At 37.3% G+C, this 17,925-nt stretch overlaps 1 protein-coding gene across 1 annotated transcript in view; it reads left to right on the top strand.

Moving 5' to 3' along the window:
• Positions 1 to 17,925, top strand: part of ST8SIA1 (ST8 alpha-N-acetyl-neuraminide alpha-2,8-sialyltransferase 1) — a 135,215-nt gene that overhangs the window by 24,363 nt on the left and 92,927 nt on the right. The window lies entirely within an intron of this gene.

Genomic DNA, 17,925 nt, shown 5'->3' with positions numbered 1-17,925 from the left:
CTGCAGTACATCTTTTTATTTATCACCTTTATTCTGATGTCCCATGATTATATAATTTACTTATTTTATCATGATCTTTTAAAAATATATCTGACTTTTCAAATATAAAAATGATTTATTAAAGTTAAAGGCAGAGAAGAAAATCCACAATAAGTAAGGTTTGAACCTCAAGTGTTACTATTCAAAACTGGACTGACAGAGGAATTTGACATTTACTTACATACTCTTATCCTGAGTCATAGAATGTGGGCTAGAATTGTGGTTTCTTCTGCCAACTGAGCCAGTTATCATTTCATCAAAATTCTTTTCCAGTAGTTAGATGGGAATCTTCATGCATTCCCATAGCTCTTTTATCCCTTCTGTGTTGAATTGTCTTCAAGCGATCCTCCAGTAGATGGTCCAGTGATGGAAAGTCCAAGCTCTCACCATGACGTCATAAATAGAGAAGGTTAAAACCTGCGTCTGGAGACAGGCTAGCTGGTTTCCTTCTTTCTTTTTGAAAATGCGGGATAACTGTACTTTAACTCTTTTATGACTAACAATCTACCGTGAATGTTAGTACTAGTGAGCTTGGAAGAGGGAAGGCTACCAGTTCCACATTAGCCATTTTGTCAGTCTCTCTGTCTCTTATGCAGTAGATGCTGATGCATCTAGGGTTGAGCTGTGGGGGTCTGGATAGATGGGAGAGGCAGGCTCCCTGACGTACTTTCCCCCCTCTTTTATGCCTCCTCAGATAAACCAACTCAAAGGGTCTATTCCAAGCATACCCCTTGCCTTGTGGAGCAAATACAATCAAAATATTTTTTTCAATAGACATTGAAAAAAAATGAAAATCTCTGATTCTGGCATGGTATCTTAGTTGGTTAGTTGGTTAGATCATCCCAATATGCTAAGGTTGTAGGTTCAGTTGTCATTCAGGAAAATACAAGAATCAGCCAATGAGTGCATAAATAAATGGAACACAAATTGATATTTCTCTTTCTCTACCTTCCCCTCCCTTTAAAATCAGTAAATTAAAAAGAGTGAAAATCTCTAAATTTGGATTATGAACAAATACCAAGATATAAATAGAGTATATCTGCTGGTGCTAAGCATTCGACCACTGACCGTTCAGCTCATATGGCCTGGGACAGCTTCCTGCTGGCCACCATGCCCTTGGCTCCACGGGCATTCCCAGCATATTCCAGATATAAAAGCACCTGTGTGAAAGGTTAAAGTGCCCACCGTGAAATTTGTAAATTGAGCTTATGCATAGATCCATCAATATTGGTGTAATTAAGTATACATTCCAAAGATTCTATTTTGCTCTTGAACATCAGGGGAATCTGGCTTAGCTCCCGAGGTTCACTGAACAAGGTGACATCTGAGGACAAATGGTTACCTGAGCCCTTTGGCACGTGCTGGAATCCTCTTGCTTCTCATTTTCTGCTCCCTTGGATATTGTTTCATTTGCTGCCCCTGTTGGTTTCTGCGTGGAAATAACTCTTCCAACACTTGCTCTGTGCATTTTTTTGTTGTTTTCTTTATTGACAAAACTCAAGTGTGTTTATTTGGTGGCTTTAATACAATGACTTTTCTTGTCCTCCTGTTTCACCTATTTTTACCGTATGTTGAAAATGAATTTAATAATAATAGTGACTACTTGAGAAATGTGATAGCTTTGATGCAAAGGGACTTGCATGTATGAGCTTATTTTGTGGCTTCTCCCAACCTCTATGGCAAATACTATTTTATTTCTATTTTTTATTTGAGAAAATGGGGCTTAGGGAGTTTGTGAGACGTACTGACTTATATGTAGTAAGAAATAGGGGAAGAACTCAAATTCATGCTATCTTATTTCTAAGACCCACTAACCGTGAGCAGTTACTACACCAGCACATTTATGGATGATTCACAGTTGAACTGTTACTAATACAGGTATCTCCCAAATTAAAGTTGTTTGAAAATTATAGCATAAAATTTTTTACAGTTATTTATTTAGGTTGTATTTATTACTTTTTTATTGCTGTTCAAGCACAGTTGTCTCCATTTTCCCCTCCACTCCCCCCAACCCCAGCCATCCCCACTCCCCACCTTTGATCTTATCCCCCTTTGGTTTTGTCCACGTGTCCTTTGTGGATGTAAATGTTCATCTGTACATACCAAAGGGTGAGCCCAATAATGGACAAAAACTAAAGTGGGTGTTTTTTTTTTGCTAAATTAACCAAAAATATGGTATTCCAGGTTTAGCACAGTTTTTGAATTTGCTCATAATGACTACATCCAATCTTTTTAGGAATTCAAGTATCGAATTATTAGAAATTTATTTTTAAAAAAATCTGTGATGCCCCTGCTTGGTTGGCATACCAAATACAAAGACAGTCTGCCCTTTGGTTAATTCAGCAATGCCTAAAGTAATTTGTATTTACAGACAAGAGCCGTAGCAGTTAAAAATCACAGCCAGCTCCCCACAACAATGATGATGTACTGATGAAATACATTTTTTCTAACTGAGAATTTTAAAACTGTGTGTGTCAGGCACAAAGGAAGCCTTCTGACACTGCCCAGGGCCGCACGACAGCCAGGCTTCTTTGCGGAATGTTGAATGGGAATCCTTGGTAAACTCTAAAAATGTGTACCTCTAATATTTGAATGCTAAATTTTAATAATTCTTAAAAATTCTAGATTGTCGGTAGGTAGTCCTTTGTCACAAATAAAAATCGGAGTCTGTATGGAGACATGGCATTCATCTATTAGAAATCAGTAAGTATCTACTGTTTTCATCACGTCACGTCCATCACTAGAATTTGCTGGTTTAGTGTCCTGGCCAAAGTGATCGGGGCAAAAAAGCAGGAGGCAAGATTTTACAGGCTGATTAGTTTATATATTTATTTAGAGGAAAGGGAGAATCTTATTAATGTTAACCTTTTACCTTTAGAATGTACACTGGAATTTATGGAGTATCTCTTCAACTCATCCTGATTTTGGTTTAGGAACCCACAAACCTGGCAGAGGCGGTGGTTGTCAGCACCAGGATTTTACATACGAGCACCAGAGAAAGAGACTTGCCCAGCATCAAACTTGCTAGTAATCTCCTTTGTAGACAATTGCATACTTTTATTTGCCAGCTATATTCTGCCTTTGAACCATGACAAGTACATGTGGCTTTATTCACTGTGCCTGGGGTTTTCCAAATTTAGGATATAATGGGTTAGGAAATTACCAAATAAATTAGTAAATAAACAGGGTTGATGATATTGTATTTTGGCAAATAAGGCAATGATAAAATACAACCATGTCATTGAAGACTTTACATGTTAACATCAAAATGTAGAAAGCACATGATCTCAGTAAAAAAGAAAAAAAAATCCACTCATTAAAAAGAAATATCAAAGCCTCCTCACCCATTGCCGGTGTTTTCTTCTTTTTGCCAAAGACTGTTGAAAAAAAACTGTTCTGGACTGGCCCCAGCCCGTGGTGTTTGGAAACTCATGCCTCTGTACACACTGTTTTCTCTGACAGGAATTTCCTACCTTTCTCATGCCACTACTAGCCTCCGGCCTGTCTGACTAAATCCCCTTAATCTTTCAATTCTCCATGTAGGCGTTGACCTTAGAAAATCTCTTCCTATCTCCGATCACCTGACCTCTCTCACCCTGCCCACCCTTCAGCTACCACTTCCTGGTGGTGGTCTGTGCATCCTCTCCAAGCACCAGTAACTGTCCTGGGCTTGTTGATTCGCTGCTCTCTCTGGCCACAGACCATGAGATTCTTGAAGACAGAGACTGCGTCTTATTCACCCTCATTCTCAAAGTTTAGCATATAGTCTTTTACACATACTCAGGGCGTAATCAATATTTAATAGATGAATGAATGAATGAGTAAATACTTGGGTGCTCTTCATGCCCTTTGTTTGCATCTTGTGTGTCTTTTGTGACCGGCAGTTTCAAATGCAGACAATTTATTCAGACATGCTTATTGAGTTGAATTAATTTGAGTTTTGACCTCATCAGTTCCTCTATTTTTCTTTGTCAGGGAAAACTAATTACGTTCTCCATTATCAGAGTATCTGGGAACAGTGTGCAGCTGCGGTCTGAAATCCTTCCCTGGACAGTAATGCTTCTCTTGGCTCTGCTGGTCAGCTTGTGTTTTTCTTTGGTCTGTTCGCTTTTGGTTCATCATGCTGATTTTCACGTTTGTATTTATTTTCATGGCAAATGGAATGTTAACACATGTTATTAAGTACATGTGGCACATAATGAGCATTTTTAATAGTCTGATCATTCTGAATCCACAGAAGCTTATGACACTGCCTTTTCATTGCTGTTTCTTTAAAAAATATACGCAATTTTTTTGCTTCTTAAAAAAAGTGTCAAAACACTGTATTCAGAAAGGATAGCCACAGCTTCTCATAGGATTCAGTGGTGATATGAGCATCACCATTTGGAGACATAGACTTTCTAGGCAGTACGAGTTACTGGGGTGAGCATTTTCCCAGCTCACAAGATGGCTGTGCCTCATGTCATTTCACTGACTTTTGCTCAGTCACAAGGGGACATGCTTCGTTGCCTCTCTCTTAGGGATGCCCCCTCCCTGTAGACAGAGAATTGCTCAGAGGTTTTTTTTTAAAGGTTGTTCAGTCACAAAAGCCCAGGAAGGCTACAGCCTGGGCTTGGGTCTACATCTTGGAAGAAACATTAGTTCCTCTTCTTGAAACTCTCTTTCCTTTCATAGCATTCTCTTTTGTTATGAAAGTAACTTTTTTTATAGTCAGAATAATAACCACAACAACTTATGAGCACTATCTAAGTATGAGGTACTTTATATGCCTCATTTACAGTTCTTTCATTTGTTACCAATTTCATGCCCATTTTATAAATGAGAGAGCCAAAAACCAGTGTTAAGTGGTTTGGCCAAAGCCACTCAGCAGTGAGTGGTGGCGTTAAAGCCATGTGACCCCAGAGCCTCTGTCCTTCCTACTACACCACACTGCCTTCCTCATCAGGCCACCCAGATCACAGCTCTGTGGTCTTGTGGTGCTGCCTAACTTCTGTAAAGATGAACAAAGTACCTGATTCACGGATTGTGTTAGGAACTAAATGGGGTAATATATACAAAAGGGCCTGGCATAGTGTCTTGTGCATGGTACAGAATGAGTACTTTTCTTAATTCCTTCCTTTGCTATTGTCCCCCTGACTCCAGTGATCCAGTCCTACCCCACCCCAACTTTGGACATCTTCTGATGGGTCCATCCAAGGTCTGTTCTGGTTCGTATCTCTGTAGGACACATGACTAGTTCTCTTGCATTGAATAAAAGGAATGCGGCTGTGGCTCAATCTCTCATTATTATAAGAATAAAAAGTGCTAAGAACCAAAATTTAAGCCTTGGGACATAACCACATTTAAGTGATGTGAGGAAGAAATGCTGTTACATCAGCAAAGAGAGGAAAAGTAAATAGAGAGGCGGTGGGTGGCTTGGGTAGGTTGATACATTGCCACGGATATCCAAGGGAGGGGAGCTTACGAGAAGGCAGGAGATGGTCAACAATGTCACATTCCAGAGTGGGCCAGATGACTAAGGAATGTGGAAGGCCATTTCATTTGATTTGCTCATTTGGATGCATTTGGAGGCCTTGGAGAAGGCAGTGTCAGCAAGGCCACGGGCTGGAATCAAGAGGCTGATAAAGAGAGGCAGTAGTGATTTAATATGTGTGGTATGTAGAACTCCTTAGAGAGATTGTTGATGCCTTAAAGAGATGGCATATTTGAGGAATTTTTCTTTAGCTTAAGACAGGCATAAGTATTTTTATGGGCAGCAATTAAGGATTTGGTAAAGAAGAAGACTTTGAGGGTGCTGGAGGGCAGGCATAATTGGTTGATAAATTTATGTCTGTTTTGAAGAAAGCCTGGTAACATCACATCAAGATCACAGGAAGAAAAAGTGGTTGTATTACTTTTTAATTTCTTCTTTATCCTTTTTTATTATTTTTCCAGATTTTCTACAATAAGCATCCATTCATTTTTCTTTTTAATAGCACTATTTATAAATTATTTAGACTTATATTGATAAACTAATATAACTTCATGGCACTAAACAACTATAGAAACATATTAGACGAAAAATAAAAGTTCCTACATACCTAATTACTCATTTCCATTTATTTAAAGCAATTTCCATAAACATTTTTTCTGATAACCTGTCTTTCACACACACACACACACACACATATATTTGAATTTTTTAATTGTTATTCAAGTAGTTGTCTTCACTTTCCCACCACCACTTTCCCTGGCCCCAACCACCCCCACCTTTCCCTCTTTGGTTTTGTCCATGAGTTCTTTATACATGTTCTTTGATGACCCTTCCCTCTCCTTCCCCTGTTATTGCCCTTTGCCCTCCCCTCTGGTTACTTTCAGTTTGATCTTTATTCCCATGTCTCTGGTTCTATTTTGCTCACTTGTTTGTCTTGTTAATTAAGTTCCACTTATAGGTGAGATCATATGGTATATGTCTTTCACTACCTATCTTATCTCATTTAGCATAATACTCTCCAGTTCCATCCATGCTGTTGCAAAGGATAGGAGCTCCTTTTTTCTGCTGCATAGTATTCTATTATGTAAACATACCATAGTTTTTTAATCCATTCATTTACTGATGGGCACTTAGGTTGCTTCCAGCACTTGGGTATTGTAAATTGTGCTGCTATGAACATTGGGGTGCATAGGTTCTTTTGAATTGGTGTTTCAGGATTCTTAGAGTATAATCCCAAAGGTAGAATTGCCATGTCAAAAGAAAGTTTCATTTTTCATTTTTTGAGGAAATTCCATACTGTTTTCCACAATGGCTATACCAGTCTGCATTCCCACCAACAATGTACTAGGGTTCCCTTTTCTTTACAACTTTGCCAGCACTTAACTGTTTATTGACTTGTTTATTATGGCCTTTCTGATGGGTGTGAAGTGGTATCTCATGCGGTTTTAATTTGCATCTCTCTGATGGCTAGTGGTGCTGAGCATCTTTTCATATGTCTCTGGGCCCTCTGTATGTCCTCCTTGGACATATAAATACCTTACAAAATGGTCACCTCATTAAGACTAGCAACTCACCTGTCATCATAACAAATTTATTAAAATATTATTTAATGTATTTCCTATTTTCTATTTTACTTCCTTGTGACTCACTTATTCCACCACTGGAAGTTTGTGTTTCCTAATCTTCTTCACCTCTTTCACCCATCCTCTCACCGCATCTCTTCTGGCCACCATAAATTTAGTCTTTGTGTCTATGAGCCTGTTTCCATTTTGCTTTGTTTGTTTTGCTTCATAGATTCCACATATAAGTGAAATCATATGGTATTTGTTTTATGTCTAACTTATTTAGGTCCACCCATCATATTACAAATAGCAAGATTCATTCTTTTTTATAGGTGAATAATATGTCATTTTATATACACACCATATCTTTTTAATCCACTTATTAATAGATACCTAGGTTGCTTACATATATTGGCTATTGTAAATAATGCTGCAGTGAACATAGGGCTACCAATATCTCTTCAAATTAGTATTTTCATTTTCTTTGGATACATACCCATAAGTGGAATTGCAGGGTCACGTGGTAATTTAATTTTGAGGAATCTTCATGCTATTTTCCATAAAAGTTGCACCAATCACATTTCTACCAGCAGTGGACTGAGGTTCCCTTTTCTCCGCATCCTCACTAACTCTTGTAATTAGTTGTCTTTTCAATGACAGCCATCTTGACAGATGTGAGGTGATAGCTCACTGTGGTTTTGACTTGAATTTTTCTAGTGTTTGTGATGGCGATCCTCTTTTCATATATCTAATGGCCACATGTATGTCTTCTTTGGAAAAACATCTCTCCAGGTCATCTGCCCATTTTTATATTTATTTTTACTTATTTTTTTATTATTTTATTGTTGTTCAATTACAGTTGTCTGCATTTTCCTCTCACGACTCCCCCCCTACTCCATCTCTGCCCATTTTTAAATTGGGTTGTTTGTTTGTTCTTTTTGTGTTGAGTTGTATGTGTTCTTCATATACCTTGGATATTAACCCATTATCGGATATCTCATGTGTAAATATCTTCTTTTCAGTAGGTTGCTTTTTATATTTTAAAACCAGAAAATATTATAAAAAAGTCACAGGAAAAGATATTAAATTTGAAAAGGATAAGAATACCTGACATCTGTTTTTTTTACTTTTCTTGAAAGACTGATACAATTCTGAGAGGGAAATATAAACAGGAATGAACTTGTTAAGAATGAAGGGAATGGAAAGGAGACAATAGCCAACAAAAGACATCAACTAAATTTTAGGAGATGAAAAGCAGATGGTCCAGTGGTTTCTGACTAGGAGAGTACAGAAATCTAAAACTGACTGCTTACAGCAGAGAGAGCCAGCAAGAAGGAAGTCCGTTCACACTGCAGAATTCCCAAAAGACTCAGCATTTAGAGGTGATGCAAATGAAACTAAAAACAGGAAAATTGGTTAGTAGGGTTCCAAATCTTCCTCTACTCACAGACACAAGTTGCCCTTGCCTATTCGTTAGAAGCCTGGAGATGAAACAAACAGACTCTGGACTTGGGACATCAGCTGAAAAGAGGGGAATCAAGATAAATGTGTTCTGAAGAGTAAGACTTCAGTCCATTCTCACTTAGCTCCCAGACTATTATTGATAGGCTTATACCTTATCATGATGTTGGAAGGTTCCTCTCTGGGAAAACTGACTAGTGCAAGAGAAAAGGCTGTGCATACTGACACCTAGGGATCCTCCAGTGAAAGGGCCGGGTCCCTGATGGATCACATCCTGATGAGGCCCAGCATCTGGTAATCACTACTCATGTATGAAAGGCTTTCATTCAGCTCTTTAGTACCTCATTCTTAAACATAAAAGGACAGCTAAGGATCTGTAAATATTTCTAGAAAGCCTCTAACATGAAAGACAGAGACCAAAACAAACCAATAGAAAAAGCACACACAAGACAATGGAGGAAGAAGAATACATAACAAATGATACAGTTATGATTCACATGAAGAAAATATGTTGTACACCTAAGGGCTAGGGAGTATGAAACTAAGACTTTTTGATGATATGAAAGAATTTTCTGGTTTTATGAATGTGGTAATAGAAATTAAAAGGTCAATAGATGAATTTATAAAGTACTCTTTAGGGAATACTTCCCAAAAAGTAGAAAAGAAAAATTAAACAGTGAAAAATGGAAAAAAAGAAGTTTGATTAGTAGAAATTTTAGAAAGAGAAATATAAAAGAAAGGGAGGGTAGAAGTTATTAAAGAGGTAGTTGAAGCCTGTTTCCCTGATTTTAAGGAACCACCAATGTGCAAAGAGATCTTTCCAATGCATATCATTGTGAAATGTCAGAATCCTTACTTTAAGATGGTAAAAACTTTCAAAGAAGAAAACTGATTATAATAAATAAAATGATTTCATTTAAGAATGAAGACAGATTTCTTAAGAGAAACACTGCAAGTTATAAAACAATGGACAATGTCTTCAAAATCTGAGAAAAAATTATTTCTAAATCAGAATTTTGTACTCAGCCAAATATTTAAAGATTGAAAATATGTATTTTGCTTGCACCCTTTCTTGCAAAGGAACTAGAGTATATGCTATACCAGAATGAAGAAGTAGTGATAAAGATTAAAAAATGAATAAAGGAATCTGTGTAATACAATACAGAAAAGAGGTGAAGGCAATTTCCAAGGTAACAGGGATTTATGAAGGCTAGCAAGAAAGCAGCCAAAGTTAGAGCAGGAGGACAGAAGGCTCTGGAAGAGAAATGGAATGGATGGGTTTCTTGATGTGTTTGACTGCACTGAGAAAGTTTTACAGTTTGTTGAAGAATTAGAAGGGGAATTATTGAAAAGTACCTGGCAAATGAAGCAAATGAAAAGTTAGGCAATAACTAACTCCAGAAAGAACAAATTTAGAAAGGTTACAAGAAAGGAAATACAGTGATAGTACACTGCATGACTCATCTATTAAATAATACTTGTGACTTATATCATAAAAATAATTGCTTTAACTAAAATGTTTAATATAATTTTGTAAGAAATGTGGGATAAAGAAAAGTCTGTTCAAGGTAGGATTAGAAAGTGATTTCTGGATATTAATTTTGAACCCTGTTAATTTGCTGAATTCATTGATCAGTTTTAGTAGTTTCTTGGTAGAATTTTGGGATTCTCTTTTCTCTGTAAGTATGTCATCTGCAAATAAATAAAGTTTTACTTCTTCTTTTCCAAATTGGATGCCTTTTGTTCTTCTTGTCTGATTGCTATGGCTAGGGCTTCCAATACCATATTGAATAAGAGAGGTGAAAGTGGTGTTTCATCCCTGTCTTGTTTCCAATCTGAAAGGGAGCACTTTTAGTTTTTGTCCATTGAGCGTGATACTGGCAGTGGGTTTGTCATATATGGCCTTTATTATGTTTAGGTACGTTCCCTCTATTCTCATTTTGCTGAGAGTTTTTATTATAAGTGGGTGCTAGATTTTATCAAAAGGATTTTCTGTATCGATATAATCATGTGGCTGTTATCTTTCATTATGTTTATGTGGCAAATTACATTTATTGATTTGTGAATGTTGTACCACCCTTACATTTTTATATACCAATTATGAACTAACAGAAATGGAAATTAAGAAAACAATCCTACTCACAATTGCCTCAAAAGCAATAAAATACCTAGGAATAAACCTAACCAAGGATGTAAAAGACCTGTACTTCGAAAAGTATAAGATACTGAAGAAAGAAATTGAAAAAGATATAAACAAGTGGAAGCACATACCATGTTTGTGGATAGAACAAATTAGCATCCTTAAAAGGTCCATACTTCCCAAGACAATCAATAGATTCAATACAATTCCTATCAAGATTCCAATGATGTATTTCACAGAACTAGAACTAATATTTCAAAAATTTATATGGAACCACAAAAGGCCCCTCATAGCAATAACTATCCTGAAAAAGAAGAACAAAGTTGGAAAAATCACACTACATAATACCAAACTATAACTACAAGGCCATAGCAATCAAAACAGCCTAGTAGTGGCATAAAAACAGAAACATAGATCAATGTTACAGAATAGAAAGCCCAGAAATAAAGCCACACCTTTATAGTCAATTAATATTTGACAGAGGGAGCAAGCACATACAATGGGCTAAAGATAGTTTATTCAATAAATGGTGTTTGGAAAATTGGACAAATACATGCAGAAAAATGAAACTAGACCCCTGGTTACATCACACACAAGAATAAATTCATAATAAATCTTTAAGACTTCAATGTTAGACCTGAAACCATAAAAATTCTAGAAGAAAACATAGACAACAAAATCTTAGACATTGTTTGTAGCAATTTTTTATTGGAAGTATCTCCCTAGGGAAGAGAAACAAAAGAAAAAATAAACAAATAGGACTTCATCAAACTGAAAAGTTTCTGCAAAGGAAATCATCAAGAAAATAAAAAGACAACCCACAGAATGGAGAAGATATTCACCAATACATCTGATAAAGGGGTTAATATATGAAATTTACAAAGTATTTACAAAACTCAATACCAAAAAACCTAAACAACCCATCAAAAAATGGGTAAAGGACCTGAATAGACACTTCTCCAAAGAGGACAAACAGATGACCCATATACATATGAAAAAATGCTCAATGTCATTAATCATCAGATAAATGCAAAAAAAGACCATAATGAGATGTCATCTTACACCTGTCAGAATTGCTGTCATCAATAAATTTTTAAAAAAGTGCTGGTAAGGATATGGAGAAAGGGGAACACGTTTGCACAGTTGGTGGCAATGCAGATTGGTGCAGCCACTGTGGAAAGCAATATGGAGATACCTCAAAAAATGAAAAGTGGATCTGCCTTTTCACCCAGCAATCTCACTTCTGAAAATATATCCAAAAGAACACAAAACACTAATTTAAAATGTAGGTACCCCTATGTTCATTGCAGCATTACTTACAATTGCCAAGATATGGAAGCAGCTCAAGTGTGTATCATATATAAGTGGATAAAACAAGTATGGGACATTTCACAGTGGAATTCTACTCAACCATAAAAAAGAAAATTTCACCCTTTGCAGCAGTGTGGATGGAACTGGAGAACATTATGCTAAGTGAAATAAGCCAGTCAGAGAAAGACAAATACCATATGATTTCACTCATATATGGAATCTAACAAACAAACTGAGTAACAGGCAAAACAGAGACAGACTCATAGATGGAGAGCAGATGACAGATAGAGGGGTAGGGCTATAGGTTTGGGGGTGGAGGGATTGAGCAAAAAGGGAAAAGGACTCTTAGACATGGACAACAGTGTGGTGATTGCAGGGGCAAATGGGGTATAAGGAGACAATGATAGGGGGATTGCCTAAGGGAGGGAGTAGGGGATGCTAGGTGGAGGGGTCAAAGGAGGAATATCAGAATAACTGTAATAGCATAAGTGATAAATTTCATTTAAAAAATTAAGGAAGACAATAAAAAATATGATATCTTCATCTTTCCTAGTAATAAATAAAATAGTGGGATGGAACAAATAATTGGAAAATAGAAACAGCACTATTTAAATGATAACCAAAAATGTGAAAATCCTTACCTATTTGGTCCAGACATGGGGGTCAGAATACAGAAGGGAACTCTTGCTTGTGTTGCCTTATAGTAAGTTTAAACTCTGTTTCTATTTTGCTTTACTAAAAATTAAAATGAAAAGGAAATCATATTTGCCAATGATACCTCAGACAAGGGTTTAATCTCCAAAATATGCAAAGAACTCACAGGACTCCACTCTAAGAAGACAAGCAACCCAATTTAAAAATGTGCAAAGAACTTGAATAGACACTTCTCCAAAAAGGGCATACAGAGGATCCAGACAAACATGAAAAGATGCTTAGTATCACTAGCTAGCAGATTAAAACCACAGTGAGATACCACTTTACACCAGTTAGAATGGCCATCACAAACTAAGCAACAAACAACAAACGTTGGAGAGGTTGTGGAGAAAAGGGAACCCTAGTGCACCATTGGTGGGATTGCAGACTGGTACAACCACTATGGAAAACAGTATGGAATTTTCTCAGAAAACTAAAAATGGATCTGCCTTTTGACCCAGCAATTCCACTGCTAGGATTATATCCTAAGAACCCTGAAACACCATCCAAAAGAACCTATGCACCCCATTGTTCATAGCAGCATAATTTACAATAGCCAAGAGTTGGAAATAACCTAGGTGCCCATCAGTAAATGAATGGATTTAAAAACTATGGTGCATTTACACAATGGAATTCTATGCAGCAAAAAGAAAGGAGCTCCTATCCTTTGCAGCAGCATGGATGGAACTGGAAAGCATTATGCTGAGAGAAATAAGCCAGGTGGTGAAAGACAAATACCATATGATCTCACCTTTAACAGGAACCTAATCAACAAAACAAACAAACGAGCAAAATATAACCAAAGACACTGAAATAGAGAACAGACCGACAGTTACTAGAGGGGAGAAGGGAGGGAATTTCAGAAGGAAAGGGGAAGGGTTTTCAGAAACAAGTATAAAAGACACATGGACAAAAACAAGGGGGGCAGGTAGAAATGGGAAGGACGTGGGAAGTGCTCAGGGGTTGGGCTGGGATGGGGGTAAAGGGCAGAAAACTGTACTTGAACAATTTAAACAAACATACATACATACATACATACATAAATATTATGATGGGAAAACAAAGGAAGTCAAAGATGGTGTAAATTCTGAAGCAAGAGGAACCCCCCTAGTATTTACTTTTTAATTCATCAAATGCTCATAAACGTTTATCCCAAGAAAATAGTCATGGATGTGTTCACAAATTTAAGCATGAGAATGTCAGCCCTCAGGTTGTTTGTAGCATCACTAAATTGTAAACAGACTAAATCCCCATATCAAAAGTGCAAGTGCTGAGCCTATATTTTACTGCTGTATCTTCAGTTTCCAGAATTATGTTGTATTTGATACATACTACATATACAATAAATATTTGTCAAATGTTTGTTGACTAAGGGAATAATTCAATTAGTGCATAAAAATGCACACAAAACAATCTACTAATAATGGTTATCTTTGTATGGATTCTTGTGGTGTTTATTTTTGGCTATTTTTCTAATTTGTATTTGAAAATTTCTAAAATTAACATTTTAAAATTTAAAATAAAATATATAACACATTGGCATTTTAAAAATAGCCATTAATAAAGAGGAGAGGGCTCCTTAGTCCATGGAAGCAGTCCATGGAATTGAGACTGAGATAGTTTTATAAATACTGTACTTAACCTCTGAACTTCCTAATGACCCAGACCAGAGGAACACATAAGAAATGGATCAAAATAATTTGTATTGTTTGATAAGTAGAAATTCATACTTTAATGTAATTATAAAACATTTTCCTGACACTAAATTCAAGGAATAAGTTATGCAGATAAACAAGACTATGGATACATATTAACTACTATCTTCCTTTTCATTGCTATTTCATGACTGCTATTCTTTTAAAAACATTTTATTAATTATGTAATTACAGTTTTCCCAATTTTCCTCCTTTCCTTCTTCCACCTGGTACCTCCCATTCCCTCCAACAATCTCACCCTTAGTTCATGTCCATGGGTCATGCTTATAAGTTCTATGTCTACTCCAATACTGTTCTTAATATCCCTCTGTACATTTTGTACCTACCAATTTGTACTTCTTAATACTTGACCTTTTCCCATTCTCCCCTTTCCCCCTATCAACTAACAGCCCTCCAAATTGATCTCCATTTTGTACGTATGATTCTCTTTCTGTTCTGTTTGTTTGCTTAGTGTTTGTTTTTAAGATTCAGTTGCTGATTGAATTTATTCACATTTTAATATTCATAGTTTGGATCTTTTTTTATTAAATAAGTCCCTTTAACATTTCATATAATAATGGCTTGGTGATGATGAACTCCTTTTGCTTTATCTTGTCTGGGAAGCACTTTATCTGCCCTTCAATTCTAAATTATAGCTTTGCTGGATAACCTAGTAATCTGGGTTGTAAGTCCATGCTTTTCATCACTTTGAACACTTTTTGCCAGTCCCTCCTAGCCTGCAAAGTTTCTTTTGAGAAATCAGCTGACAATCTTATGCAGATTCCTTTGATGTAACTCTCTGCCTTTCTCTTAATGCTTTTAAGGCTTTCTCTTTATCTTTAAACTTTGGCATTTTAATTATGTGTCTTGGTGTGGGCCTCTTTGTGTCCATCTTGTTTGGAACTCTCTGTGCTTCCTGGACTTGTTTGCCTATTTCCTTCACCAAATGAGGGAACTTTTCTGCCATTATTTCTTCAAATAAATTTTCAGTTTCTTGCTCTTTCTCTTCTCCTTCCAGTACCGTTATGATTCAAATGTTAGTACATTTGAAGTTGCCCCAGAGACTCCTTAGCCTGTCCTTGTTTTTTTGATTCATTTTTCTTCTTGCTGTTCTGATTGAATTTTTTTCTTCCTTATGTTCCAAATCATTGATTTGATTCTTGGCTTCATCTACTCCACTGTTGGTTCTCTGTAAATTTTTCTTTATTTCACTTAGTGTAACCTTCATTCCTTGCTGTGTCTTTTTTATGTTGTTGAAGTACCCAATGAGTCCCTTGATCATCCTAATAATCAGTGTTTTAGGCTTTGATAGATTGCTTCTCCATTTTGTTTAGTTCTTTCTCTGGAGTCTTCTTCTGTTCTTTCATTTGGGCCCTATTTCTCTGTCTCCTCATTTTACCAGCCTCCTTGTATAGCTGCTTTACTTGCCGTCTTAGTAATGGAGCCTATTGTACATAAGTGCACTGGTAAGTTGGATGGGATGGGGCCTTAGGTAAATGCCAGTGCAGGGAAACCCATGTGAACCAGGTTGATGGAGTTTTGATGTGGTGTCCCACTCTTCGGCTCTGTGTTGGTGAGGGCTCAGAAAGGAGACAATGCTGCTGCCTGGCCTCTAGAATTTTGTCCAGAAGGAAGCTATCCCCCAGCACCTGTCCTGATGCCAGACCCTTGAATTTCTTACCATATGCCACTGGTGTGAGCCAGGTTGGTAGAGTCTCAGATATGGCACCCGCTTGCCTGCCAGCTCTGTGGCTCTATGGAGGAGGGTTCAGAAAAGGGACAGTGGACTCTGCCTGCCTTTTTGTCTGGGAGAAAGTTGTCCCCCAGCTCTCACCCTGATGCCAGATACTTAATTTGCTTCCTGTATATCACTGGTGCCTTTCAAGCTGCTGTCCTGGTGCTGAAGCCCAGAGGGAGTGAGTCTATATAAGTCCTAAGTCCGTTATAGGCCCTTTAAGAGGAGACTCCTAAGAATACTACAGTCGCTTTCGCCACCCCAATCCCCACTGGTTTTTACAGCCAGAAGTTGTGGGGACTTATCTTCCTGGTGATGGAAGCCTGGGCTGGGTGGTCAGGTATGAGGCTGCAATCTCTCACTCCCAAGGTATCCCTTCCTATTTTTATTCACCGCATGTGGCTGTGGGACCACCCATCCCATGTCTCCATGTCTCCACATCTGTCTGCACATCTCTGTGTCTCCACCCCTCCTACCTGTCTGGATGAATGTTTCTTCTTTAATTCCTTGGTTGTTGAACTTCCATACAGCTTGATTTTATGACAATTCCGGTTGATACTTGTTTTGTAGTTGTAGTTTTTGCTGCGGGTGTCTGAGGAGGCGAGCCGAGTTTACCTTTGCCTCTGTCTTGAACAGAAGTCATGACCGGTATTCTTGATGCAGCTGTTTCTTTTGCCGACCTTTGATAAAAACATAACTTTGTAATGTAACTTGGTGAAGGCATTTTACAGGATGGTTAGCTAATTCACAGATTTTTCAACTTTTGTATAGGTTACAGGTCCAAAAGTTGTTTCTAAGTCCAAAGTGATCAAAGGGATTTTTAATCTTGCTTTCCCAAATACGTTTCTACCAAATAGAGTCTGAGTCCCTCCCTTGAAAATGTGCTCTTCCACTTCTGTTGTATTGCCAGTTAGATCGCTTCTCTCAAGTCCACAAGTTTTGTTGTGAGGGATTCCTCCTCAGCAGGTACTCTGTAAGCAATTCACCTCTATCCCCTGTAAGGGACAGATTCAGAGTGATCTTAAGGTAAGGAAGCTTACATGGCTGTGGCTTGCTACATATTTTCATCAGCAGTACTTATACCATTTTCTTTAAATTTTTTATAATACCCATCATTACCCTCAATTGTCATTGGGTTCATAGGCATTTGACAACTATGCTCTTTCTTTAGCAGTAAACTCAACATTGTTGGACTTCTCCCAGTCTTGTTAGTCTCCAAGCACTGAATCCATCATAGTAGGTTTATCCAGTCTCTGGTTTTCAGTCTCTTCTAATCCTTTATTGACAAACAACAAAAAAAATCATCCATTTCATCTGTCATTTCCCTCTTCTTTTGCTAATTGTTGTTTCTTTTAGTCACTCTTTGTCAGATGACTCATTCCGTCTATACTTGTAATATCCTTTATTTTCTCAGTGCTTTCAGTTTTGAATAATCATCTGTACTTTTGTTTCCATTTCCAAGCCTACATTTCTCTGTAACTGTTGCTGTCAACTCTCTCAACACCTCTGCACTTTTCTATCACAATGGGGGTCAATGGTATTCACAAGCAATTAAAAATTCAGTACAAATGTAGCTAACGTAGCAGCAAAGTGAGGATGCTGGATGGATGAGGCGAAATGTCTGCCTGTTTTCACAATATGTTGGTAGTAAGCTTAGCTGACATGTTTGACCTGAAGAATAACCCTGTTCTCATCTATGAAAGTTCATAGTGTGGACATTTAAAAATAGTTATTTTCCTAAAAATTTTTAACCGTACTTATTCCATTTCCATTTAACCCCCATATACTCTCCTCCTTCCTGCAATCACCACTGTTGT

This window comes from Artibeus jamaicensis, unplaced genomic scaffold (assembly GCF_021234435.1).
Source record: "Artibeus jamaicensis isolate MK-2021 breed Jamaican fruit bat unplaced genomic scaffold, CSHL_Jam_final contig_233, whole genome shotgun sequence".
NCBI classification, from domain to species: domain Eukaryota; kingdom Metazoa; phylum Chordata; class Mammalia; order Chiroptera; family Phyllostomidae; genus Artibeus; species Artibeus jamaicensis.
This window is presented reverse-complemented; position numbering and strand designations above follow the sequence as displayed.